The following is a 26,777-nucleotide window of genomic DNA, read 5'->3' on the forward strand; positions in this document are numbered from 1 at the left end:
CAAAGAGGGGAGCAAACCAAGTGATGAAATATACATTTCAAAGACAAGGCGCCAACTAGGGAGCTGATGCTCGTGGCTCTCCTTAGATACTAGCAGCAGTCAGAGGTGACTTACAGTAGATGTCTGATAGGAATCCTAAGTAGACAATGCTCAGATGAGCATCATTAATGGGCATCAAGGCCCAGTGTCTACAGTCAAGGAGTGTGGCACCATTTGTAAACGCTGATGAGTGGATAACAAGAGAGGTGGTGGTGGTGGGGAGGGGGTGTTGGGGCAGGTGAATGTTTGTGTTGTTGAACTAAATGAAGAGTAGCACCGATGCTGTCTCACAAGGGAGGGACAGACAGAAAGAGAGAACCCATGTTTTAAAGATGTCAGCGAACGTGTGATGAAAGCTTGGCATAATGAGGCTCAAAGACCTTGTTCTTACCTCCAGAGTATAAAGGCAAAAAAAAAAAGTGGAGCTGATGACACGGAGCTTCAGAGATCGACAAAGATGCAAGCCGATGGGCTGGCTTTGAAATGCAAATTAAACGTGTGATTTAGTGACATTTTTACTCATTCATGAAGGACTTGGTGGCCTGCCATTATAAAGAAACACTCATTAACTGGTAAAGAGGCGACAAAGCTGGCAACGCGGCCCAAAAGTCAGCACCTCGCCAAATCACAAAGGATTTTCTAGTTAGTACAACTTGTATTTTGTCAAGTTTTATTGGATATTATAACTCAGTGTGTTGTTTGAATAGAGACGTAGAGGAAATGGAGTTGGTTTCCTATCATTTTCCAACAGTTAATCTTTAATAATTCAATGAATTAAGTGTTTAACCTGCCTGTGCCTTACCTTTCACAGTGTTTTTGCAACTATATGGACTTGATAAAGCCCATTCAGAAAATGGGCTTTATTTGTACTCATGTGATTATCAGGAATAATTTGATGAAATTAATAATAATGATTAGTTAAACCAGTTTAAACCACAAATCCGAGGTCAAACTGAAAGCCTTGGTCACGCCAACCTTATTGCAGTGAATGTGGGTTAAACTACAAACTAGAACTAAGCACAAAACCTTTTGTGCAAGTTTTTTCTATCAGGAAACTCAACAGTAAGTTAATTGTTGTGTTTGTATTGTATTACTTATTTCGTACGTCTTATATTTTAACACAACACAACCTAAAACTGGATGGGGTCAAGAGGTAGAGGAGGTTGTCCGGTAATCGTATTTTGAAGGATGGTGGTTCGATCCCCAACTTCTCTGTGCGTGTTAAAGTATCTTTGGGCAAAATACTGAACCTCGAGTTGCTCCTGTCTGAGTGACTATTAGGTCCTGAGTGACATCCGGAAAATATTTACTGAGCTCATAATTAATGTGAGAAGTAGGCTCACGTTCCTATAGACGTCTAATAATGAGACTTCTGTTTGCAGTCACATCCTGTTGGATGAAAGCAGAATCACTGCACTTCACTTTTGTCTTATAATATAATGTGGATCTGCTAATAACTCATAAACCACAGTCTATGCTCAGCCTGTATTAATGTGTACAGGTCCCTGCAGGAAGACTGGATATGAGCAAAGATGAGTGAGTTAGGATGAGGTGATAGCTGGACATTTTTACTAGCCAGATTGTTTTTTTTTTTTATTGTTTTTATTGTTGGTTTTTTTTTTTTTTTGGGGGGGGGGGGGGGGGGGTCCCATTAATGCATAAAATCAATCAATATTTTCATTTTAATTATATTTATATAAAATTATTCAGCCTTGTTACAGTTCCACTTTGCTAACTTTCTTTTAGAGCTTAAAGTAACTGAGATTTGCAGAGACGTTCAATTATTACCTCAAATCTTGGTTTCACTGGCCATAGAAACGTGAGCCATTTTACCCAGACTGTATAAAACAGATTGAATGAGTTAGTATAGCTACAGGTTTAGATATGAAATTGGAAATCATCTTTTGGCTTTTCGAATTGGGGGGTCTCTACTCTCACCTCCACACTCCTGCCTTTCCTTCTCTCTCACTATCTCCTAACATGCCTCTCCCCTCTCCTCTTCCTCTGTCTTCGACCGACAGTAGTACAGTTTCCAACCTCCAACAGCAGCAGAGGCAGTTATTAACTGAATCAGCTTATACTGGCGTTCAACTTCATCTTATAAGACAAGCCATTTTATCTCATGAATCTTTAGGGTCCAACTCCCTAAAAACCTGCTTTCTTCTGACTGGCTGACTACAGAAGTAAAAATAACAATGGTTACTTTTAGAAACATGTATCTGCTTTTCTGAAGCTTCAGTGATGTTTAATCCAACGTTGTATTAATGACAGAAAATAAGGAAAAGAAGAAGATGAAATTGTGTGAGTACCTTCAGCTGAGCCACATTTAAACTACATGAACCACCTGCTGAGGTATTTTCATGATGAATGTCTCGTGAAGTGACATGAGAGGCAGAAAGAGATGCATGTTTTAAAGATGTCAGTGAACGTGTGATGAAAGCTCTCGATAATGAGGTTAAAAGACCTTGTTCTTACCGCCAGTGTATAAAAGGGATGAAAAAAAAAGGCCTGGTGGAGCAGCTCTGACGTGGATGCAGAGTGGGCCGCGTTTGAAATGTAAATACAGCCAGTGATTTGGTGACATTTCTTCTCTTTATTAATGGAGAACTTGGTGGCCTGCCACAATGATGAAGAAATACAGCTTTAATTGTTCATATGAGACTACATGTTGGGTTCAAGTGAATGGCGCTCCATTTCTGGACGTGGACTTCTTTAATATTTTAATAAAACCACACGCTTTCTTCTTATGGCCAACACTTGGACACACATTTTTACACACTGGGTATACCCTTAGCCTATTCTTTCAACATGTAGGGTAGGCATCTGGGCACTTAAGGAAACGTACTCTCGGACTTTCACCCAGGAGACTGGGGATCGTACTGCATGTCAGACCCAGAAACTGAAAGTAAAAACATGAACATAGCCACTGTGACATTACTGCTTTTTTTAAGCATATTTGATGAAAGACTGCAGTTCTCAGCGAGTTCCCAGCTAACAGTACCTAGCTTAGTTGGCAGTTCATTATCCCATAAATAAAACTACAATGATAATCTATAATTCCAATATGTCCAGATTTTAACTGTGGACTGTGAGTATAAAAACAGGACATTTCTGATACATGGCGATTCATCTAAAGTGAAAAAAACAACAACTAGGAGCTTTTACCAACCACACAAATCACCACTTCAAGCCCGACCAATTAAACAGCCATCAGTCGTAAGAGGAAAGGTGAATAGTTGCGGCACCAGAAACCTCTTTACAATTGCTAGCGCGGATGCTGTGCCAGCCTGTAGTTTGCAAACCTAACAAGTGGAACATTTTGTGTTCCACTTTTCAGTTTCATTACAACTCAGAGACCAGTTGGCAAGTGTTTCTAGACAAGTTGACATCTTCTGTGCAAACTATAGCAACCGTAGCAATCTACTACCGACAGAAGCAAATAGTGCCGCATCGTATCCCTCTTTGGAATCAATTTCAGTATGTGACTGCTAGCAACCTGTCACCAACCAATTCAGGAAAAAAACATTTTTCCCTCATGACCAGTGGTTGCCAGATAGTTGCGAATTGATCTCTAGGCCTGTGTGACTGAGGTCATTATTATTTTGTTGACATTTACAACAAAAACGACATCACATCTACTGGTACAAGCTCCAATTTGATTTTAGTCACCTCCAGCATTTTGCTGTTGCCACAAAAGCACCATAAGAATAGAATAGAATAGAATAGAATAGAATCGAGTAGACTTGCTCATTATTGTCATTGTAAATGTACAACAGAATGGTAACTGCAAGTATAAATGGATGTGGCTGTGTGATGACATCAACACTGGTGCTCAAAGCAATGGGGTCTTAAGAAAGCTGTAAAACTCAAGATACTTCATTGTTAATGAGAAAAGCCAAATTTATGTCCTATTTCTTTGCATTTTTAATTTTTTAGAGCCACCCACTGGGCCAGATTGTATTTGGCCCAGTGGGTATTTGACATCCCTGCTCTAAAATGTCTTTTGATTATTATTATTTTTTGTTCAAAGATCTGTCAGATTAAAGTCTTAAATAGAGAAAATCGACTTTGAGTCTTCGAGAAAGATTACTGGTACAGCTGCAGTTTGCTGCAGAAAAATGAAAGAGAAGCTCCATTTTTCATCCAGAATAAGCCCGCTTTGCATGAACTCCTCTGACCCTCAACACAGCTTTAGCTGAACTTTAATAAGCCTGCACTATTGTATATTTATATGTAGCCATTTTTAATCTTCTTCCTACCTAAAATAAAACGTCTCTCCATAACTCTTCCTCCCTATCAGCCTCGTGTTTTAATCTTAAATAAACAAGAAGCTTCGATTCTCCAGCCCGCTGCCCGTCTCCACCAATCAGATATCCAGCCTCGGTGCTAAAAACCACAACCGTCTGCCACTGTGTCGGGACAGAGCAATTACTTATCGTGGTAATATGCATTATTATTCCTGTTGCCAGCTCCTGATAAGTCAATATGCAGCATGAGAGGGAGGCAGATGAGCCGAGGTCCTTGAACCTGAGAGCGTATTTCCAAACAAAGCTGGGAAAAGTGGAGGATATACGGCTGCTGTTCGGCGTCTTTTATTGGCAGCGTATGCTTTACTGCTGTCTGCAGCATTCCTGTCACCTAAGTCATGCCCACCTCTGAGCCTCGGCTCCATAACAGCCCGCCCTGCTTTATATTCCCGTCCCGCGTTATTTATTTAGAACAATTTCCTCTCTATCAAAGGACATGGCTAATGCCGAGTTTTAATATGTTATTTACACATAAAAACAAGCTATTTACAGCCACGTACGGGTGCAGAAGGGAGGAAAATGAATGGGCCCCCGCGCTCCCTCTCCGATCTGTTATATCACAGTTTAACAATCTGGATTGCTAATAGAACCATTTATCATGGAGCGGTCATTTATTTTACGTGAGCGGCCCGGGTCCCGTTCCCAGAGGCCTATGGAAATGGGGTGCGCATATAATGAAGCTCAAGTGAGAGTCACTTTGTTTAAAAAGTGGGGACGCCACGCTCCGAGTCAATTAGGATGGACCCAGGTGCTCCAGACGCTCCTATCTGCTCCGTTTGATGATCCGCCCTACCCCCTCGCCTTCCCCTTCAGGAGATTTGTTTTTTTTAGAGTGAAACATAAAATAAAACTCTGGCATGGCGGCTCCTGGACCAAAGTTTGCTGTCATTTACCAACACTCGGCCCCAGCAGCGGGGTTTTAAATAATTTTTAAAAATCTGAACTCCCCTCTCCTCGCCTGGCCGAGCCCGAGGCTCTGCTGCCCAGTTAATAGATTCAAATGAGTGCTTGTATTTCCTTTGACAGCACGCATCTGTCTGCTCATACAGGCCGGGCCACGGCACGCAGATTTACGCCAACTCTGGGACCTCTATGATTTCAGGCCCATTCTCATAACTGGAGGTATTTAGAGGGGGAAATATTACTAAGAAATGTGCGAAAATGACAAAGAAGCCACCAAGCTTTTATTGATGTATGTGTCAGTTTGTAGACGCGGGCCTCGGAGGATTAAAGTCACCCCGGATTAGGAGTAAAATCCCCCCCGCCTGTTTATATACATATATGTTCAGAGACATTTTATGAAGGCTGAGCTGAAATGTGATTTTGTTAAATTTAGAGTTATTGCCTTTTTTCAGGTAGTCGAGGAAACACATTAAAGGCACACTTGATCCATAAAGGCTCCCATACTACCTGAAAGTCATCCAGTCTGGCCAGTTTGTGAATATAAACTGGAAAACCTCCATTAGGATCAAAGGAGCCAAGCAGTGCCTACCTTGTTAACTACATTAATAACACTCCATTTAAAATTAAAAGGAGTTTTATGCGTAATACATAACATACACTTCTGTGCATTGTTTTTAACACCTTTATGCCTTTAGGGTATTCAAAAACTGTTAGCAATACTAGCTAAAAATAGCTTAGAATGCAGACTACTAATCACTAACGCCACCAAACAACTGTCTCCAAGCATGATAAGACTCCACATAAGAGCAAAAATACTAATGCTGATGTGGCTCCATAGCAAATTTGGGTAGATTGCAGCCTAGCTAGCTGCTGCAATCGGTTCAGATTTTTAGGTAAAATTTCTAGCTAAAATTTGCTCGCTTCCTTAACGAGTCTAAACCAATTTAAATCAAACTTTGCATGAAACAGATATAAAGTTAACCAAATGCAATTCTAAAAAAATTAGTTTTTAGTTGTTTTTTACAAGACACTACTGAGTCCACAGATCTTAAGCTTAGACGCAGAGAGTTCCACAGTCTGGGGGCCACGGTGGCAAAAGCTCAGTCTCCCTTAGTTCTCAGCCTGATATGCCGTAGGCCCTGATCACATGACCTCAGTGACCTGCGAGGGACATAGGGCTGTTGAAGTTCAAAAATGTAAGCTGGTGCTTGTCCATGAAGAGCTCTAAAAGGCAAAACCAGAATCTTAAAATGGACTCTGAATTCAATGGGGAGCCAGTGCAGCCGTATTAGCAACGGTGTCACATGTCAGTACTTAGATTATTTGGTCAGAAGTCTTTCTGCCTTGCAGCCTTGCTGATGTTCCCCATTTGCATTTCTTTCTTGTGCCACAAAACGCACATGACCGCACGTAACCGCATGTAACCGTATGTAACCGTACGTAACCGTACGTCACCACGAAATACGTTATGAAGAATTTAAAAAGTAGGTACACAATGGCTTCCAAGAACATGCCCATAGGACAGGTTTTTCCTTGCAAACAAGAGTGGCCTACAGACCACTCAGTAGGGCTGTGCGATATGACCAAACTCTCATATCCCGATATAAGAATTCTATCGTCCCGATAACGATATAAATCACAAAAATGTAACATTTTCTGTAAATTATGTGAATCTCGGGCAGCTCGACTTGCGGGAAGTGTTTCCAGCTGCGCGTCATGTACCTGGAGTCGAGTGTTTTAACCGATGCATGAAACGATACATTTTTAGACATAAGTTGTGACGGCCGCCGATTTCTTTGTGAGTATTTATTACACGGCGTGCTGCGGGGGAAAAGCCTGTTCTAACATTTGAGTCTAAGGTTTATTTTTTAGCACCTGGCAGCTCTTTTTTAATTCTCATCCGTAAATAATCTGCTCTTCACGTGATTCTGTTTATTTTGAAAAGTCTCAACAGGATCTTGAGCTTTATTGTGAAAGGTTTATGTGGAACATAAACAAGCGGACATGCGATGGTGTTACCATCGTTGTTGCTAACCACAACGCATAAAAACAGGTGCATGTCCGTCCTTAGTGTGGTTATATAAAATATAAGAGAAAGAGAGAACTTTAAGAAATTAATATAGCCACTACAGTGACCATCCAAACGATGAAAAAATATTGGCGTAAACAGTTTATTTTGCGACACCACGAAACAAACGATAGCGTAAAATGAAACGATAGACGTTTTTATATCGTCATCCGATATATATCGTTATATCGAACAGCCCTACCAAAAAGAACCTCCTTGTGTTTGCTTTGGTCGCTAGCATACAGCTGCAACCGTTGTTTGAATGGAAGTAGCGGACAACTCTTGAGGAATGTGAGCCTGACATAATGTGAAAAACCTCAACATATGTATTTAAGTATTTAAGTATTTATTTATTTATTGTCATTGTCAAGAACAATGAAATTGCGTTTGGGGCTTCCATACAACCCAAAAAAAAAGAAGAAAAAAATAATAAATACCCCTTAAAACCCAAGTGTACATATTTAACCCAGTGTGACTCCAATGCAATAAGACAATCCTTAGCAATAATGTTCGTAGAAATTCAGACAAAGACCTGAGAAACATGACAAAATACAACAATGCAACCCATTCAATATTATTGTACTGTGAGATATGATATCAGATATGATAGTTATCTATTTAAGAAAGAGGGGGGGGGGGGGGCAGGAGGGGGAAGAGAATAAAGATATGATGCACCAATGCAGACCAGTTCATTGCTATTAAGAAGTTGGATATGGTTATTGTCCGTGAGAGGGGGGCAGAGAGTTCAGGAGCCTCACAGCCTGTGGATACAGGCTGTTGGCCAGTCTGGATGTTCTGGCCTGTATAGACCTGTACCTTCTCCCTGAGGGCAGCAGATGGAAAAGGTGGCGCGCAGGGTGATGTTGGTCCCGCAGGATACTGTGCACCCTCTTCAGACAGCGAGTGGGGAAGATATTACTGATCTCTGGCAGACTTGTTCCAATAATTCTGCCAGCTTCTTTCACCACCCGCTGGAGTGCTTGCTGATCGGCCTTGGTGCAGCTGGGGAACCACACTAGAAATCCATACGTCAGAACGCTGCTGATGGCACAGTTGTAGAAGTTCAACATCAGAAATCTGGGAATGTGTGCGCTCCGCAGTCTCCTCAGGTAGTAGAGGCGCTGTTGGGCCTTCCGTACAACTGAGGTGATATGGTTGCCCCAGGACAGGTCCTCGGTCACAGTTACCCCCAAGAATTTAAAACTGCTCACCCTCTCCACCGCCTCACTGCCAATGAAGAGAGGCAGATGGTTGTTATGACCCCTCTTCCGGAAATCTACAATGATCTCCTTGGTCTTTTTGGTGTTTAAGACCAAGTTATTGTCGTGGCACCATGACTCTAGTTGTTGCACCTCTGTCCTATAGTTTGTCTCATCATTGTTGGATATAAGTCCGAGCACTGTAGTGTCATCTGCAAACTTAACAATGAGATTGGACGCGCAGGAGGAAATACAGTCATGGGTGAAGAGAGTGTATAGCAGAGGGCTCAGAACACACCCCTGAGGGGCACCGGTGTTGACCACAAGGGTGGAAGAGGTGTTCTTACCCACTCTGACACTCTGTCTACGGTTATGAGCTGTCATTGTACCGATACAGACAGTATTTATGCTCCTCGCAGTACAGTATTTGTAAATCTGCAGTTCCAGTGGCTGGACGTGCCATTGAGATGAGTTTTTCTGGATGCTATGCTCACCTAATTCAATCTTACCACTATGTCCTTTTAGTGGTGCTTCTTAGGATTTCAGTGATACCACATCATCCATCACTTCAAGCCACTTTTTCCTGCTTTGACTTCAAAGTTCATTCTTGGGAAATGCCGTTTTTCCTCCTGGTGTATTTAGAGTATTCTTCCAGGGCTGTTTCGATCTAACATCAGTCTCCTCTCCTGCTGTTTCCAGGGTCGGGATTGGTCAGTGAACCTGAGCATTTTTAAAGCAAGCGTGGGTATGAAATCCTTTTACATGCTCTGAGAAAAATGGAGGCCGCATATCCCGGTGGTTGTGTACTTATTTATTAGTTTATTCTTATCTGGCCCCGGAGCTGATCTGAAACCAGAGTTATTACACGTGAAAACCATGTGACCTTTAAATCCTTCACCGGCTGCAGATTTCTCTCTGTTCTCGCAGCATTCAGCCGGAGCTCGCCGCTTCCTCTCAGTCTGTGTCGCTAAACTAGGCCAGAGGAAGCTACTGGGTGCCGCTAATGATTTGATTAACTGGTTTCGGCGGCTCCTGACATACATCTTACAGAGAGTGAGTTTGTCATTCGGGAGGGAGATTGATGTGCCGCGGTCGGCGCCCACCGCCTCCCACCCCATCCGATCCCTCCCAGGTCTATCTGCTGAGCCCGGCTGGTCCTCCGGGAAGGAGCCTAAGTACTTAGCACCTCCTCGGCTTCCCCGGGGCAGGCTGGGTGTGTGTGTGTGTGTGTGTGTGTGGGGGGGGGGGGGGGGGGGGGGATGTTGAGGGGGCAGCACACCTAAATAGGCTGTAGCATTCCTGAGCACATATATTCTGGAAGCCTGTCAGGAAAAATGATCAGTTAACCAGTTTTTAGCTAGAAATGTATTTAAATTTGCTAAAAATGATAATTGTTTATTTGTTTTACATCGATGCAGGTGGTTATTTCTGGGTTTTTAGCCAAAATAAAGAAATGTTAAGATTTAAAACACCAAAATTGCTCTTTTTTTTTAAACAATACTAATGTGGGACTAGTTGCCACTTTTTCTTTGTCCTCACTAAAGTGGTGTGTTTTTTTAGGGATTTAAACTAATCCTCTGATTGGCCGTGACAGCAACCGGCCTCCTTTGAGATGCTTAACAAATACAAACATCTGCCTCGGGTGTCACAGAGTCAAACTGGAGTTGGGCAGAAACAATGGGATCACGCCGAGCTCCCTCCGTTAGATGAATGGCGACGTGGCTGGGCTGTGTAAATAGTATTTTAAGCGAGCCGGGGTTCGTGATAAGGACAGATCTCTTTATCGGGCCGGGTGGACAGTGAGTAATTGATGGTGGCTGGATGCGCGGGGCCCCGCCGCGGGCGAGCGAGCTGCACGGGGAGCGCTCAGGGGGTCAGGCCCGCTGGCAGAGAAAAATGTGACAGGGAAAAAAAACTCAGCGTCCACTTCCTACTCCAAAAGGACGGCCACTAATCTTCCTGAGAAGAAGAAGAAGAAGTAGGAGGAGAAGACGGCGAGGAGGAGGCAAAAGAAGAAGAAGAATAGGGGGCAGTTCTTTTCTCCTTCTCTGCCTCTGTCTAAATGAGGCCCAGCCCGGGGAGGCCAGAAAAAGAGCCCCCTGACATCAGATCTGGATTACTGCACAGATGAGCTGAGCTGACACTGAGCGCTCATGCTAAGCTCATTGTTAGTGTTTCATCATAAAGTGACCCTTAAAATCAAACTTATTTACAAAAACGTTCCTCTTTATCCATCCAGATCAGGGATGCCAAACATCTGGCACAGGGGCTACAACCAGCCTGCTTGAGGGCCTAGTTCAGCCCACTGGATGGATTTACAGTGTTAAAATTATAATAATAAATAATCTTCTCTGCTCTTCTTGGAATCACTGAATGTTTTCATAGAGGTTATTATGCTAAAAGTTAACTCTTTAGCCACTTGAGATCAGTTTAGATAGGAAGTAAAATGAGTTTCAGACCCCTGATCTAGACTTGTGTGTGAGCGATAGAGATGTCTGCCTTTACTTGAATATAATGGAACGAAATGGTGCTCAAGCTTCTCCAATTAGGAAAAGAATAAATATCTATATTTGATTTTTGAGTGAACTGTACACCGCTGGCACGACTGCACTGGCACTATTGTACATGCTGACATCACTATCCACTCTGGGTTGGCTGTAGCTCAGGTGGCAGAGCAGGTCAGCCACTAATCAGAAGGTCGGTGGTTCGATCCCAGGCTGCCTCCTGGCTGCATGCCAAATATCCTTGGGCAAGATACTAACCCCATGTTTGCCTACTGGTGGTGGTCAGAGGGCCCGGTGGCGCCAGTGTCCGGCAGCCTCGCCTCTGTCAGTGCGCCCCAGGGCAGCTGTGGCTACAATGTAGCTTGCCATCACCAGTGTGTGAATGGGTGAATGACTGAATGTAGTGTGAAGCGCTTTGGGGTCCTTAGGGACTAGAAAAGCGCTATACAAATACAGGCCATTTACCATTACTCTCTGAAGGACCTGTGATCTAGGTTGTCGTCTAATAAGAAGAAGATGACTTGATCAAATCCCCCAGCTCCTCCTGTCCACATGTTGAAATATTCTTGGACACTATACTGAACCAGGAGTCGCCCCCGATGCATCCATCAGTGTGAATGTTAAAGGTGCTTGTGTGAATGAGGCTTGCAATAAAAAAGCAGTTTGAGTACTCAAATAGATAAAAGAAACACACACACCATATAAGTACAATTTACTTTATCCTGTCACTGTAGGCATCATTGACATCAAAATAATGACCTGACGCAGCAGTGCTGGTTTGTGGGCTTTTAAAAAGGTCAAAAACAGCAAATGTCTTGTACAGATGTGAGCCACATCTGGGCAGCAGAAAGCTGCCCAGATGTGGCTGCTACACCTAAAGTGTACTTTATACTTCCACATTGAATCTTTATGGAGAATGACCTGAAACGTAACAGAAGAACCAATGAAGAAGCTCCTTCTAGCAGGTAGATGGCCTTCTGATGTAACCCAAAGGGGAATTGTGTCTCTGACTGGAATTGAACCAGCAACCTTGCACTTGCCAAGTAAAAGTAGAAGAACCAGTAGCTGGGAATGCACATAAGGAAGTGTTGGAACTAAACAGACCAATCACAGTCATTGTGGGCAGATTACAGGTGTTTCTGGATCTTTGGGTCGCAGCCGTGTCACTACACATCGTTTTCCAGAGCTTTATCTCAACTAATATGTCTATACCACAGCTTTAAAGCAACATGCTGTGACAGGGAATACAGAGAGATAAACATTAGACAAATTTTGGACAAATTTCAAGTTAAATTGAAACAAATGGAAGAGACAGTTCAATTAAAACTTGGTGTGTTACTAATAAGAATAAAAGCAACACTAGATCAAAAAGAAAATCCACAAGAAAAGATGAACAAATGACCAACACAACACCAAAGAATGTGTTTTAAGGAGCCAAGAGCCTCGAATGTACGGTTACCTGCTGGGCTGAGCTCAGATTAAGCCTGAATGTGTCTGCTCTGACACTCAGGAGTGTTTACTTATTGTGTTTACAGGAGTGTTCTGTACGGTATTTTTCACAGGATCAGCTGTGAAAAATTTCTAGAGTTTTCCCAGATTTGTGTCAAAAGACGTGCTTTTTAAGCCTCAAATCTGGCTCTGTGTCCCCTGAGCACAGCCCCTCAGTGCAGTACAGTTTCCAGTAATCACAGTGGCTCTCTGCATTTCCACATGTGAACCCGCTGCGTATACAATCATCGAGGCTAATGGGCTTCCTACACACACACACACACACACACACATTTCTGCGGCTCTTTGTAAACATTTAGCTTGATGACTTTCCAAGATGCCCTCGTACCATTTGATCTGAAGTTTCCCTCTGGGGACCGGCTGGTCTGAGGAGCCTCGAGATTAAACGAACTGAAGTAAAAGCAGAATTTATTTTTTTCAAATTTCATCTATTTATAGGCGGGTACAGATTGCTGGATAGAAAAAAAGAAATTCTACTTCCAGGCACTTATTTTTCCTTGTTAGTTGTTTTCAGACTTGCGAGCAGTCATTAAGGAAACTTGTAAAAACATGGCCTAGATTCACGGGATGAACGGCACCTCACATCTGCTGGGAATCTGGCAAGTCCATACCAAACTTTGGCACTTTTAATGCCTCATACCTCCTCTTTAGGCCATTTCCTGGCACCTTAAAGATGATCAAACATCTCCTGTCTAGTTTCCTTTTAACAGAGAAAACAGTAGATAAAGAGAAACCCAGATTAACACAACCAGAGCTGAGAAAGTGGCGTTTTGGGCTTGAGGATCAAAGTAACTGAGGCTCTCTCGGCCCTGAAAAATACAACCACAGGCTTCAGGCGACTTCTGGAGACTCTGAGGTTTTCCTTGCACTGGATCCAAAAACAACAGGCTGCATTCCTGCAGATTTACAACTGTGGGGAGTGAGCGCTTGGGAGCGATGTATGGATGTTTTAGAGGATTAAGCCAAAACTCCCCAACCACCACCACCGCCTCCTCCTCCTCTATGGTGTCCCTCCTTTCCCCATCTACTAGACTACAAATGAGCTCTCCGCCCCCTCTGAGAGGTGGCCTTAGAGGTTTGGGGGGCAGGTCCCAGGTTTGTCTGGGCTCAGCACACAGACACTTGCATGGGGACCAGCCGCTTTGTCACCATTCAGCTGAAAGAGCTATGACTAAATGTATGTGTCGCCTTCCGTGGTTGGAGTTTGGGAGGTGCAGAACTGTCAAAATTCTCACAGATAAGCCACGAAAATCAGTTTGGTTTGGACCACTGTTGTCATAAAAGATTTTTATGTATATCTGCAGTCAATATGATGCTGATTATAGCACGAAACTGCATGGAAAGAGCAGGAATGGTGGAGGAGGGTTGCAAAGTAGTCTGCACGAGCAGCAGTAGCACCTATAGGCTTACTGACTCATCATTGCCATAACTTTCAACACATGCAAAGTCTGTGCAATCAGGTGAATGCGAACAAATCTGAGTTGATTAAACTTCACAGAAACACATAAGCTGGGATCCTCCTGACATGAACACCAATATGAAACAGAGGAGGAGCGTATTGATGCACATATTGGAGAACAGTGAGATGACTTGATGGTAAATCCTGAAAATACTTGATTACAGCTATCAGCTGGACTCTTGTCATCCTGGTGGCTTCCAGTGTGACTGCATTAATACCCCATGCTAAGTATGAGAGCACCATTATTTTCTTCCTGTGCATTTATACTCTGACACAAACTGTAAATGCAGACTGCTAATCCAGCTATTAAACACAGCCTACCTCCACCATAGCTGCTCCTGTCATGTCTTTGGTGATTGATCCTGATGCTGAAAGAATTAATAAAACCTTCTTTTGATCAAAGCGGTCCTGACCAAGCTGATGTTGGTGGGTTTTAGACAAATTAGACTTTTTCCAAAAACAGAAACACTGATTTTAATGAAAACATAAAGACACGAAATCATATATTTGTTCTCTGGTTCGCTGAATGCTACTTAAAAAAAATATTTAAATCAGCAAAAGTCTCTGCTACAGTATAGATAACCCAGTTTTTTCCCTGTGTGCCTCTAAGATTTAAGATCTTAGAGGCACACAGAAATATGTCATCATCTGAACTCTCCACTGTCTGTTTCTGAAAAATAAAAAATCAGTTCAAATGCCTCACACTTTAAGCCAGCTTCCCCCTGATTGGTTGACACTCCTAAACAGAGGAGGATGGGAGGAGCTTCTGTGTCTGAGGTGACCCTATTAGTTATTTCCCCCACTCTGTGAGATCATGCAGAGCCAAGAGTAGAAAAAAATTGTCTGAAACTGAGTGTTTACATCAGTCTCAGGTTTGAGGCTTTGATTCACAGGGATGAACCATTTTTCCACCAGTGGAACAAGTCATCTTCATCAGAACAGCATTCAGTCCAACACAAGTTGGAAGAAACTGAGCTTTCCAAAAGTAAAACTAGATGCTAATTTAATAAAAACCTTCTCAAAGGCAGCTGAGGAAGCCAGGGCTCCACAGACTAGAGAGCTGTAGCTCAGTCAGAGCTGCTCCGAAGCTCTAAAGTTGACCACAGATCCCCTCTAAACACACTGGTGGTGGTGGTGGTGGTGGAGGGCCATCTTACTGTGTATAAACAGGCCGTAGCGGTGGACTTGCTGATGAAGACCCAGACTTCTTTTCATTACTGCAGGCACATCTGCACAAGTCAGACAGAAAACATGTGGAAATGCTGCTTGTGTGTGTTAGTTTAACTTGTGACCCCCAGTGCAAACAGAGGGATCAGTGTAAATGTCACTGTGGAGGCCATATTTGCAAAGCACTCTTAAACCATGGATATCAGAGCGAGCTGAGTAAACCGCCAAAACAAACAAGTGGAGTGATGCTGCAGTCGGGGGAGAGCATACAGCATACAGTTATTAACAAATCCTCATTATCCAGCAGACCCCAACCCTGCACTCATGCACATGTGATTGTTGGCTTTTGAGAAATATGTCCTCGAGTCTTAGCGTTTCAAAAATGATCCAAATGACTTGAATAGTTTCCAGAAAAGCTTTTTTGGCGTTTCCCTGAAACATGAGGCAGGAGGAACATGCTTCTGCAGCTTCATCAGATCATTAAATCAAATCTTTATGTTTGAAACTGTGATTCTGACATTTTTGAGAGCACGGCAGAAACTTGTCTGTGTCCACTGCAGGAGCCTCCTTTGGGTAACAGGAGCCACTGGCATGTGTTTATATGCCACTGCTGCAGGACTTTAACTGTAGTCTTCTCTTTGCTTCATTTTGTGTTTGAGGTCTTTCAGATGGCTGAGGCTGGTGGTTGGAGGTCTCTTTCTTCACTCCTGCTCACAGCGGATCATCTGACTGTTAGAGGGTCCTCTGTAATACTGAGGACTGTTCGTGTTCCTATTTAAGTTCTTTCAGACAGCTTTGATGTGAACTGGCATATATATGAATTGAATTTTGAGGCTCTCGATTCTTCTCCCTGCATTTTAACAGGAGGAAGCTGGAGCTGTGGTCAGGTAATCTTATATTCAAGAAAATATTTACGTCCAAAGTGCTAAAAGTATTATGCATACCAATTAAATTTTATACCTTGATTGGTATGCATTCAGTGTATACCAACCAAATTGTTCATAACGATTAATTATCATAAAAAAGTAAACCTTTGATTTTTTTATATTTTAGCTGCATTTTATTCAGAATTGTTTCATGAGTATAAATCTAAAAATCACTCCTTCCTCCATACAGAACACTGTTCAGCCTCATTTCTGACACAAGTCTGAACCTACAACGTCCTGAAGGTGAAGGGCATGTGTTCTCACCATGTTGTTCATGCTTTGGTTTATTTTTACCTCCTAAAATCACTTCAGCTGTGACCAAACAAGCTGTTATACTAGTTACAATTGCTTATATTGTAATACAGTCATTAACTATAGTTGAAGGTTTCACAGCCGGATGTCGCCCCTCGTTTCTGTCGAGGCCTGAGAGGAGACGACGGGGCAACGCTCAGGGTCAGACTGCTCATGTGCTGCTGATCTGACCTAGCTTTAAATCAGCCTGCTCCCACAGGTCCAATGAACTCATGTAGCAACTGTTAGCTGCTGCTGGTGCTTTAAATCTTTAGCAGAGAGTCTGATTCTAAACTAAAACCCATAAAAATTAAATGTGCTTTGGTTAGAGTGGTGTAAAGAACCATGCAAATACCGGGACAGTGACTGTAGGAAAGCAGAGGGGATTGGAGACGTTGCAGATGCAGAACATTTTCCTCCCCTTCTTCCCCTCCCTGCCAGCTGATGGAAATCCCCGGACCTCTTTCCATCCAAAACAAACACCAACCGCATAAAGTAAACCTTAAAACACCCTCCACATGTCCTCACATCAGCTCGTCTCAGGTCAGGTCTCATGGAGACAGCAGCGGCCTGAAACCTTTACCTGCTCACCAATGTGGACTGCTACCCTCGTTATCTATCAACAAAAATCAAATTATTCCACGTTATTCCAGGCTAAAGCTAAGCATGTTTTCCATGTTAGTGAAGGCCTGACACGTCAGGTTGACAGAGTGTAGTGACGGGCCTACAGCCACAACCTCTGTCCTGTGAGGCAGCCGCCGACTGAGCTCTGGCGCTCTTTACACAGTTACAGTGAAATGAGAAGAGGCACGCTAATTGCCTTGTAAGTATTGCAGAAAGCAGCTGGAGATTAGCAATAACAGCTAATTAGCAGGGCTGCACAGAAAATCAAAGCTCGCACATGAGGATAAACACACGGTCTGGTGTTTGCCCGCCGATTATAAATCTTTATGAAGCACAAGCTTGTCACGTTCATGGATTTTTAAAGCTCCGGTCTGAGAGACAGCGAGTCGGCTCGCGTTTCACAAACTTTCCCCTCTTAGCACTAGCGCTCGGCTGCAAAGCCGGCGACCCATGGCGACCGTTAAAAAACACGCCACAAATGACGCGGCTCTCCGCTCAACGCTGAGGAATATTTTCCCTCGTAAACGCACTGAAGTAAGTGGTTTACACGCTGAAAGCCCATGAAAGTGATTAGAGCCTCATTAAGAGGCCTTTTTGTTGGAGTCGGACATCAGTTCTAACACTCTGAAATGACTCTTTAAAGGATCGTGTTCAAAAAGACGTGGACTGACAGGATGGTCTCAGTGAACAGGCACAGGCTGCCAGAACATGAAGTTGTAGAAGTTGTAGGGCTGCAAAGGCCCCCGCCAACGGAAATATGCAGAGGACACTGGTGGGGGTTGTAGAGGTAGGATGTAAAAGTCTTCAAGATCTTTTCAGACCAGAGAAACTGAGAGACACATGATTCTCTTACAAGATTTCCAAACCCACAAAATCACCTGGTTTTATGATCTAAATGCAACTGGGATCATAAAATTCATCAGCAAACACTTTTCTGTGGTCATAAATTGAGTGAGAAGTTTGGATGTTTCCTGATAGACTTCTAGAGGACTCGACCCCGTCAAGCTATTAGAATCAAGGTTCAGATGCTGATTAAATATAACACTTACTAGATTTTTGGATCCATTCTCATCCTGAAGATGCGGTTGGTTCGTCAGCCGTAGCAATATTGGCCACCGAGAGTTTTAGAGACCTAAAGGAGGGGTCACACATGATGTAACTGGCTTTCTACTCACTGGTTTGGTTTAGTTACTAAATACTGCTTTGTTACATTTAGGAAAACACTGTATTTTGTGGTAAAATGCAACCGTTAGTACTGCAGTAGCCATGTCCTGCTTTAAAGCCTTGACTTTAACCTTGTGGCCGTCAAGATATTGTTCTTAGCCTCTGTTTTTTCTGTAAATCAGATTATTTCTCAGTAATGCCCTTTTCTTTCCTTCTTTTGTGAAGCTTTAACCTACTTACTGAAGTGAAGCAGTGGAGCAGTGAAGGTGAAAGGGTTACTCGTACAGGGAGTGCAGAATTATTAGGCAAGTTGTATTTTTGAGGAATAATTTTATTATTGAACAACAACCATGTTCTCAATGAACCCAAAAAACTCATTAATATCAAAGCTGAATGTTTTTGGAAGTAGTTTTTAGTTTGTTTTTAGTTTTAGCTATTTTAGGGGGATATCTGTGTGTGCAGGTGACTAGTACTGTGCATAATTATTAGGCATATTTATTTTTACCAGTGAAACCAATATAACATCTCCACATTCACAAATATACATTTCTGACATTCAAAAACAAAACAAAAACAAATCAGCGACCAATATAGCCACCTTTCTTTGCAAGGACACTCAAAAGCCTGCCATCCATGGATTCTGTCAGTGTTTTGATCTGTTCACCATCAAGATTGTGTGCAGCAGCAACCACAGCCTCCCAGACACTGTTCAGAGAGGTGTACTGTTTTCCCTCCTTGTAAATCTCACATTTGATGATGGACCACAGGTTCTCAATGGGGTTCAGATCAGGTGAACAAGGTGGCCATGTCATTAGTTTTTCTTCTTTTATACCCTTTCTTACCAGCCACGCTGTGGAGTACTTGGACGCGTGTGATGGAGCATTGTCCTGCATGAAAATCATGTTTTTCTTGAAGGATGCAGACTTCTTCCTGTGCCACTGCTTGAAGAAGGTGTCTTCCAGGAACTGGCAGTAGGACTGGGTGTCACGGTCTCGCTGGCAGACCGTGGGGATGTGGGGAAAGGAGGACCCAAAACGCAGACTCTGCGATGCAAACAGTGCTCTTTATTTACAGTGGAAAGCTGTAAACACAATAACTCCCCGTTGCTCCCTCGAACCCCGTGTGCGTGCTTCCCTCCGACGTCTGTGCTCGTGCTCGTGCTCCCCGCTGTTGTGTTATTGCACACCCTGTGCGTGCTGCCCTTCTGGTCCCTCGTTTCACCTGCAGGACGATACAGAAGCAGCCGTTAACACTGAACCCGCGCGCACACACACGATCAGCACTTCCTAATGCTACACACTGACTTGGAGTCTTAGCTTAATGATCCCGCGCCGGTGGGAGCTCCAACTCTCTCCTAAGTAGCTCCCCCGACGAGCCCTGATCACCAACAGGTGTGGCATGAACTTCAGGTGTGGCCAGTCCTTCCGCAGGGCCACACCCCTCAGGCCTGCAGGTGGCTGAGCTCCATCCTCCAGCCACACCCGCAGACATACACACCCATACCCTGCCTATACATATGAGTGGGACACAGACTAACACAGTGCAGAAAAACACACACATCACCAAAATAATAATAACAACAATATCAACAGTCAAAACTGCTCACGGACCCCGAGTCCTCCAGAGCTGGGTCCGTGACACTGGGAGTTGAGCTTGACTCCATCCTCAACCCGAAAAGGCCCCACAAGCTCATCTTTGATGATACCAGCCCAAACCAGTACTCCACCTCCACCTTGCTGGCGTCTGAGTCGGACTGGAGCTCTCTGCCCTTTACCAATCCAGCCACGGGCCCATCCATCTGGCCCATCAAGACTCACTCTCATTTCATCAGTCCATAAAACCTTAGAAAAACCAGTCTTGAGATGTTTCTTGGCCCAGTCTTGACGTTTCAGCTTGTGTGTCTTGTTCAGTGGTGGTCGTCTTTCAGCCTTTCTTACCTTGGCCATGTCTCTGAGTATTGCACACCTTGTGCTTTTGGGCACTCCAGTGATGTTGCAGCTCTGAAATATGGCCAAACTGGTGGCAAGTGGCATCTTGGCAGCTGCACGCTTGACTTTTCTCAGTTCATGGGCAGTTATTTTGCGCCTTGGTTTTTCCACACGCTTCTTGCGACCCTGTTGACTATTTTGAATGAAACGCTTGATTGGTCGATGATCACGCTTCAGAAGCTTTGCAATTTTGAGACTGCTGCATCCCTCTGCAAGATATCTCACTATTTTTGACTTTTCTCAGCCTGTCAAGTCCTTCTTTTGACCCAAAGGACGTTGCCTAATAATTATGCACACCTGATATAGGGTGTTGATGTCATTAGACCACACCCCTTCTCATTACAGAGATGCACATCACCTAATATGCTAATTTGGTAGTAGGCTTTCGAGCATATACAGCTTGGAGTAAGACAACATGCATGAAGAGGATGATGTGGACAAAATACTAATTTGCCTAATAATTCTGCACTCCCTGTATATGTTAACCACCTGTGTTTAAAAAGCATTAACAGACGAAGAAAATTTACCAAAATCACGCCTGCTAAGACAACCTTTATTAGCTCTGTGAGCCCGTCATCACTCATAGATCGTCCTGATTGATCCTCCTGGCAGAGCAAAGCTCAGGGACTTACAGAGCAATCTGAGAGACGGAGGGGAAGCCCGTGATTAGGAAACGAGAGCTCGCCTGAGGGGATTGGGGAGAGTGGGGAGGCCTCTTTGTGAACGTGGGCGGGAGGCTGCATGCAGTGGTTTCGTGTCAGCCCTCGTGGTCACTTAGGCTCGTGTTTCCTCCCGAGCTGGCGGTGCTTTCAGGAGGATCCATGATCCAGTTTCCCCGTCAGTAAGAAACATGCCATTACACCCACCCTGCTGTTTCCCTGCGCTCCAGGAGCCGGAGGTGGGAGCAGATTAACTCCTGAATGACAAACTGTTTAGATTTAACTCCTCTTCTCTCCTGTAGTGATCACACAGAAATTAAATGTTAAAACTCAGCTTCACCGTTCTCCATGTCTACAGGTTCAACATCTTCACATCCGCCACATGTGATGCTAAATACTAGCACACACTTAATGACGACTAATCAAATGAATGAATTTTTGGTCTAATAATTTATTTATTTCAAAATTTGGTCATTTGGGGTTTTTTTTATTTTGTTGTTGATTTTGGATGTGTTTTTCTTGCTAGAGATGGACTGATTTATATATATATATATAAAAAACAATATGGGTATTGGTTAAATATTGGCCTAGTTGACTTATATCTGTACACCCACCATCCTCCTCTTTTATTGAGAAAATTAAACAATTCAGCAGGGTGTTGTTGGGTTCTCTGTTTGTTTGGCAGGATTACTCAAAAAGTGAATCAACTTGTAAGTGATTAACATCTGGAGGATTTGTTGGAAGGACACTGTATTGATATCGGCTAAATATCGGCCCACTTTACTGATATCGGTCAAATATCAGCAGACATCATGAACAATATTCTAGCAGCTAAACTCTGATCTTTAGCATGAATTTGTTTGTCATCTACAGGCTCAGATGCTGCTCATAAACTATGGTACTCTACCTGTTAACAGGTCTTTTATTTTAGCTCCCTTTTGCTTCCCTAGACTCCCGGAGCTGGAGGTGGGAGCAGATTGACCTGCTTGACTTAACTCCTCTTCTCTCCTGTTGTGATCACACAGAAATTGAATGTTAAAGCTCAACTTCACCGCCCTCCACTTTTACAGAAAACTTAAACCTCTTCACATCCACCAAGTGTAATACTAGACCCTAGCTGACACTAATGACAGTGTTTTGAGGTTAATCTCATCAAAATTGATATAAAAGGTGAAGTTTGTAACCCTTTCCTGTATCTGTTTTTTCTGGCTCTAATTTATTCAGGAAGCTTTTTTTTGGACTAATTGTTGTCCTGATGTGCTTTGTCTTCTCACCATTGGTGGTGTTTTCTCAAGCTAATTAGCCACCAAACCAGGCCAAACTGGGCCTGAAATAAGGTCAGGAAATATGCAGATTAGAGCTCTTTCTTAATAAGTCCAAACATGAGTCATTAGTCAGGACTTTTAAGATGAATCACTGCGACGATTTAAAAAAAATTTTGTTGTCTGCATATGCTTTAAAGAGGAGCTATTTTTTTGGTCTGAAATGGTGCACTTGATCCCTCCAATTCCCGTGCTTTTGTCCCGTTACGATTCGCTGAGGCAGGTCGAGATGAGGTGCGAGTCAGCGTTTAATTGTGCTCTCATTGTGTGAGGCGGCCTCTTCTTCTTCTCCTCCTCTAAGCTAGGCACTTTATCTTTACACACTGCGCTGCTCGCTGGGCTTTGTGGAGCACGCAGCTTCCATTCAGCAGACTGAATTGTGCAGGTCAGAGGTCGCCCACTGGGGATGAGATGGAGGGGGAGAGGCCTGATGCAGATCAATACTACACTCTGCTGAGGAGCTCGGTGTATTGTTACTGCAGCTGTTTGAGTGCATCCAGTAGAGTCAGTTATTAAAGAACGGTGGGATCATTGTTCTGATAGAGGAAGGTCACAGGTTTGATTCCCATCCTAGGTACTAATCTAGCTGGGTGTTTAGTCAATAGACATGGCTGAAGGAGCATTTCCAGCTGTGGAAAGTGAAATTACTACAATTTGACAGCTTTTAAAAAATGACCAATTATGAAAGAATACAGCTGTCAAAAAGTAAAATAAAACACTTAATGAAAATAGTGTAATTTCCTTAAACACATCAAAGATATACATTAAACATCACCCATGGCATCAATTAATTCAAAATGTGACATTTGAAATGCTTTAATTTGCTTCATGACTAACTTTAAATGACATCCTCCACAGTGGCATTCTGAAGGTGTTAAACAGAAATAAAGTTTAGGAAAATGAAAACTGGGCAATAAAAAAACAACAAATAAAGCAATTAAGTAAATAAAAATAAATGAATCGTGTATTAAAAAATAATAAAGATATGTAACTAAATCTTTCTTACTCTTAAGAAATACTGAATAAATATAAGAATATATACATAAAAACTGAGGCAGAAGGGAAAGTAAATAAAAACAAGAATCATAAATTAAATAAAAAAATATACGTATTGTTCATTTAATTTTAGATTTTGATCTACTGATATAATGGCCAAGTATCGGTAATGGATAAATATTGGCTTTGTTGACTGATAGCTGTGTACCTATCATCGTCCTCTAAAATCAGTAGTGGTTTGGTTTGTTACTCCAGTTGTTTTGCCGGGTTATTCAAAAAGCGAGCCAACTTGGAACTGACCAGTTACTACAGGACTATTTGTTACTGCATCAGTATTGGCCTGGTTTACTTACATCTGTCAGCAAACATGATGAGTTTTACCAGTGATTTTATCTGCTTGTTGCACATCAACTTTAAGAGCTGAACTCTGATCTTTAGCATGAATTTGTTAGGTTTGTGCACCCACCATCCACCCCGACCTCCTCCTGCAGACTCACATGCTCATAAATTCATGTAATTTAGCCAGTAGGAAAACTAAATTACTGCACCTGCTCAGAGTTTTAGTTGCTAATGACAAGACGATAACTGTGATGAATAACCAAAAAAATAAAGAGCACAAAGATGAGATTTGGCCGTTTTTGACTATCATGAACTCTGATTTCTGACTGTGAGCTCCGCTAGGTGATGCAGAGATGCAGGGCAGGTTAGAGGAAAAGCAGTTTGGCCTTTCTCAGCTGGAGATTCGTGACTTTTATTCTTCCTAAAATCTATCCAGAACAAATGTTTAATCAACTTCTCTTCATTCCCCATAAAATCCAACCTTCCCTCTCATCCTTCTGTGATCCAGCAGCTGTCTTTACTCACGGACAAATAGCTTCATGACAGCGGGGATTTGCGCTGGCATGCAACCTAACTGCAGACACAATAAAGCTGCTTCTGGTAGCTTCTCTTCTTCTTTTTCTACTTCTTCTTCTTCTTCTTCTTCTTCTTCTTCTTCTTCTTCTTTTTCTTCTTCATTGTGTCAGGTCTGTAGGTCAAAGCATATCAGATTATCCAATCAGGTCAAAGTTCTGACTGATACACATCAAATTTCTGCAGATTTAAAAAACTGTGACCTGGGGCTTCTTCACGCAACGGTTTCTTTGAATTCCCATCGTAAAAGATCATTTTAGATCCACTATTAAGGTAAAAAGGTCAGAGGGATCCGCTCTGAAGCAGGACTTAAGTAACACTGGGATTAACCCTGAGTTATGAATGAATTTTCAGTTCAGTGGAATCACCTGCTTTGAAATTTCCTGGAAGCCGTTCTCCTCAAAAATTTCACCACAGTCTTTGAGCTGGTTTGGGTTATTGGTAGAAATCTTCAAAGCTTTAAAGGCCTGTGGGTTTTTAAGATGTATGAGATGTGGGATATGTTAAATGATGAACATTTTGGGAATGTTTTCAGCTGTAGCAACAGGCAGTTTGATTTGGGGAAGCATGCTTGAGACACTACATGTAGATGGCTGAGCTTTAGCAAGCAATATAACCTGATGAAAAATGACCCAAAATGTTAACATCAGCCCACCTCCCTTTGAGCCATAAACCCAGGCTGATTTGTGCTGTAAAGTCAGAGCAAAGAGAAGGAGACAGTGAATGCAGGCGGGTCCTCCTGCATGCTCGGGTCTCATAGGGTGTAATTTTTCCTCTGTTTAAAGCTTCATGGCAAAGTTTGTGAAACGCTTTGCTTCGTTTTGCTCGATTACAAGCCAAGCAGGCCTTCTAAACTAAACTCAAGTCAGGGAGTGGTTTATGGGGGGGGGGGGGGTTCTAACGTGTCATCGAGCTGTGGACGTCTGGGTCCTGTAATTTTCTGCTCTGCATTGTAATTCCCCCTCTGTGTGTTCAAGACACTGATCAGAGGCAAAGTTGTTGGAGTTTGTGTGAATCCAAACTTCCTGACCTGCAGCGTTTGCACTGAGTGTGTGTGGCTCCTGAAGCAGTGGGAAAGTGTTAATCAGGATTAGAAAGTCAGCTCCCTGCAGCTTTGTCTCCTTTTCTTGACTCCTTTCTCCCACAAGCTTCTGTTTAACACAGAAAGGAAGGACCAAAGGAGAGTTTGAAGTGTCTAAAGAGAGTTTGTGTGAGGAGTGTCAAGAGTAAGAAAACAGAGGTCACACAATGGTGGTGAGTGGAACAATCTGACTGGGTCATTCTTTTTCTGTAGCATCAGTTTATACATAAAAGTTTACATTAGAGGTTCTCTGTTTAATACAGAGCTGAACACATATAACCACTCACGCTGGATAAAATTTGTGGTGATTAAACAAGACGGGGACCTCCAGGCTCAAAAGGAAAAAACTGTGGTTCCTCTAACCAACACTAGAGGCTCCAAAGGTGAGTCACTCCACCACAGACTTCCATGGTAAAATGTTCATAAGTAGAAATATTCAGGCTTAAAATTTGTATAATTAGAAGCTCCTACTTGCCTGCTTCACTTCCAAGTTACTAAACTGGACCCCTGGAACACAATTAGCAAGTCTAGTACTAGCTACCCAGCCCTTTTGAAGTTGGCCAATCAGAAAAATTTGACTTTTTAGTGAGCCTAAATTAAGCAACCTTACAGAGATTGGAGCTAAAATAGTTTGTTTTTTGAAAAAAGATTCATCAAAACTAAATTTTGAAAAATATCTATGCCAGGTGATGGATTTACTCTGCTAATTAAGCTAGCTAGCATTAGCTGCTAACTTAGCACTGCACCCACTTGTCCAAACATGGGCACTTCTGGCTGAACTGACCTGATATGGCAAAAATTCTAATATTATGACTCCAAAATGAGTCCAAAAACTGATGTGTGGCATCACAGTTTTTTATATACAGTCTGTGATCGTAGCAGTTGTTGCTTTGCTTCTTGCAGCTGTTTCTAGGTGACCTTCTTGTCCAAACATGGTCATTTCTGGTCCCAACAACCAACATGTTAAAGACCAGAAGTCCAGGCTTCAAAATGGATGTCTGCAAACGAATGGGTGATGTCACAGTTACTCCGTCCATCTTTCATATACAGACTACGATGTGACCATGAGCCCTGGTGTCTATGCTAAGGCATTTTCTTGTATTAGATCAGACTTCTGATTTCTTCTGATTTCCAGTTGTAGTCAGAAATGTAACCCAAATCTTCTTCTGCCCTGTCTGCGCCTGCTGGAGGGCGTTCATTGGAGACAAGCAGCTCCTGGCTCATCTTTATAGGCCTGATGAAGTCAGCCAGGGGCCTGCTCTCCATCACACGCAGCAGCACAATGTCAAACAAATAAAATCGGTTCAGAGAGTGGAGCCGGGGGAGTGGCTGGGTCAAAAAATAGAGACAACACTGCTTCAGCAGATTGTGTCAGACGTGCGGCAGAGCGTTTATCAACACGGGAGGTGGACGGGTGCTGACACCACAGGACGGAGGCTCCATCTATTCTGGTAGATCGAGCCGGAGGTCCGGGGCCTCCTTGGAGAGCGGTGTGAAGACAGAGAAGACGTCTTCTGCTTCCACCTGCGAGACATTCATCATCACAGGCGCATCACTCAAAAGATTCCCCCGTGCTGCCTCCCTCTCATTGTTCACCAACATCTGTACCTGCAGAGGCCTCCGCCTCATTAAGACGCCAGCACAACAACCTTACAGAGC

The 26,777-nt window shown here is 43.0% G+C and overlaps 1 protein-coding gene across 1 annotated transcript in view; it reads left to right on the forward strand.

The window, feature by feature from the left end:
* Positions 1-26,777, forward strand: part of LOC146547174 (transcription activator GLI2.L-like) — a 94,867-nt gene that overhangs the window by 13,938 nt on the left and 54,152 nt on the right. The window lies entirely within an intron of this gene.

This window comes from Mchenga conophoros, linkage group LG23 (assembly GCF_057382185.1).
Source record: "Mchenga conophoros isolate Kocher_MC1m ecotype Shallow Benthic linkage group LG23, M_conophoros_male_GT1.1, whole genome shotgun sequence".
Taxonomy (NCBI): Eukaryota; Metazoa; Chordata; class Actinopteri; order Cichliformes; family Cichlidae; genus Mchenga; species Mchenga conophoros.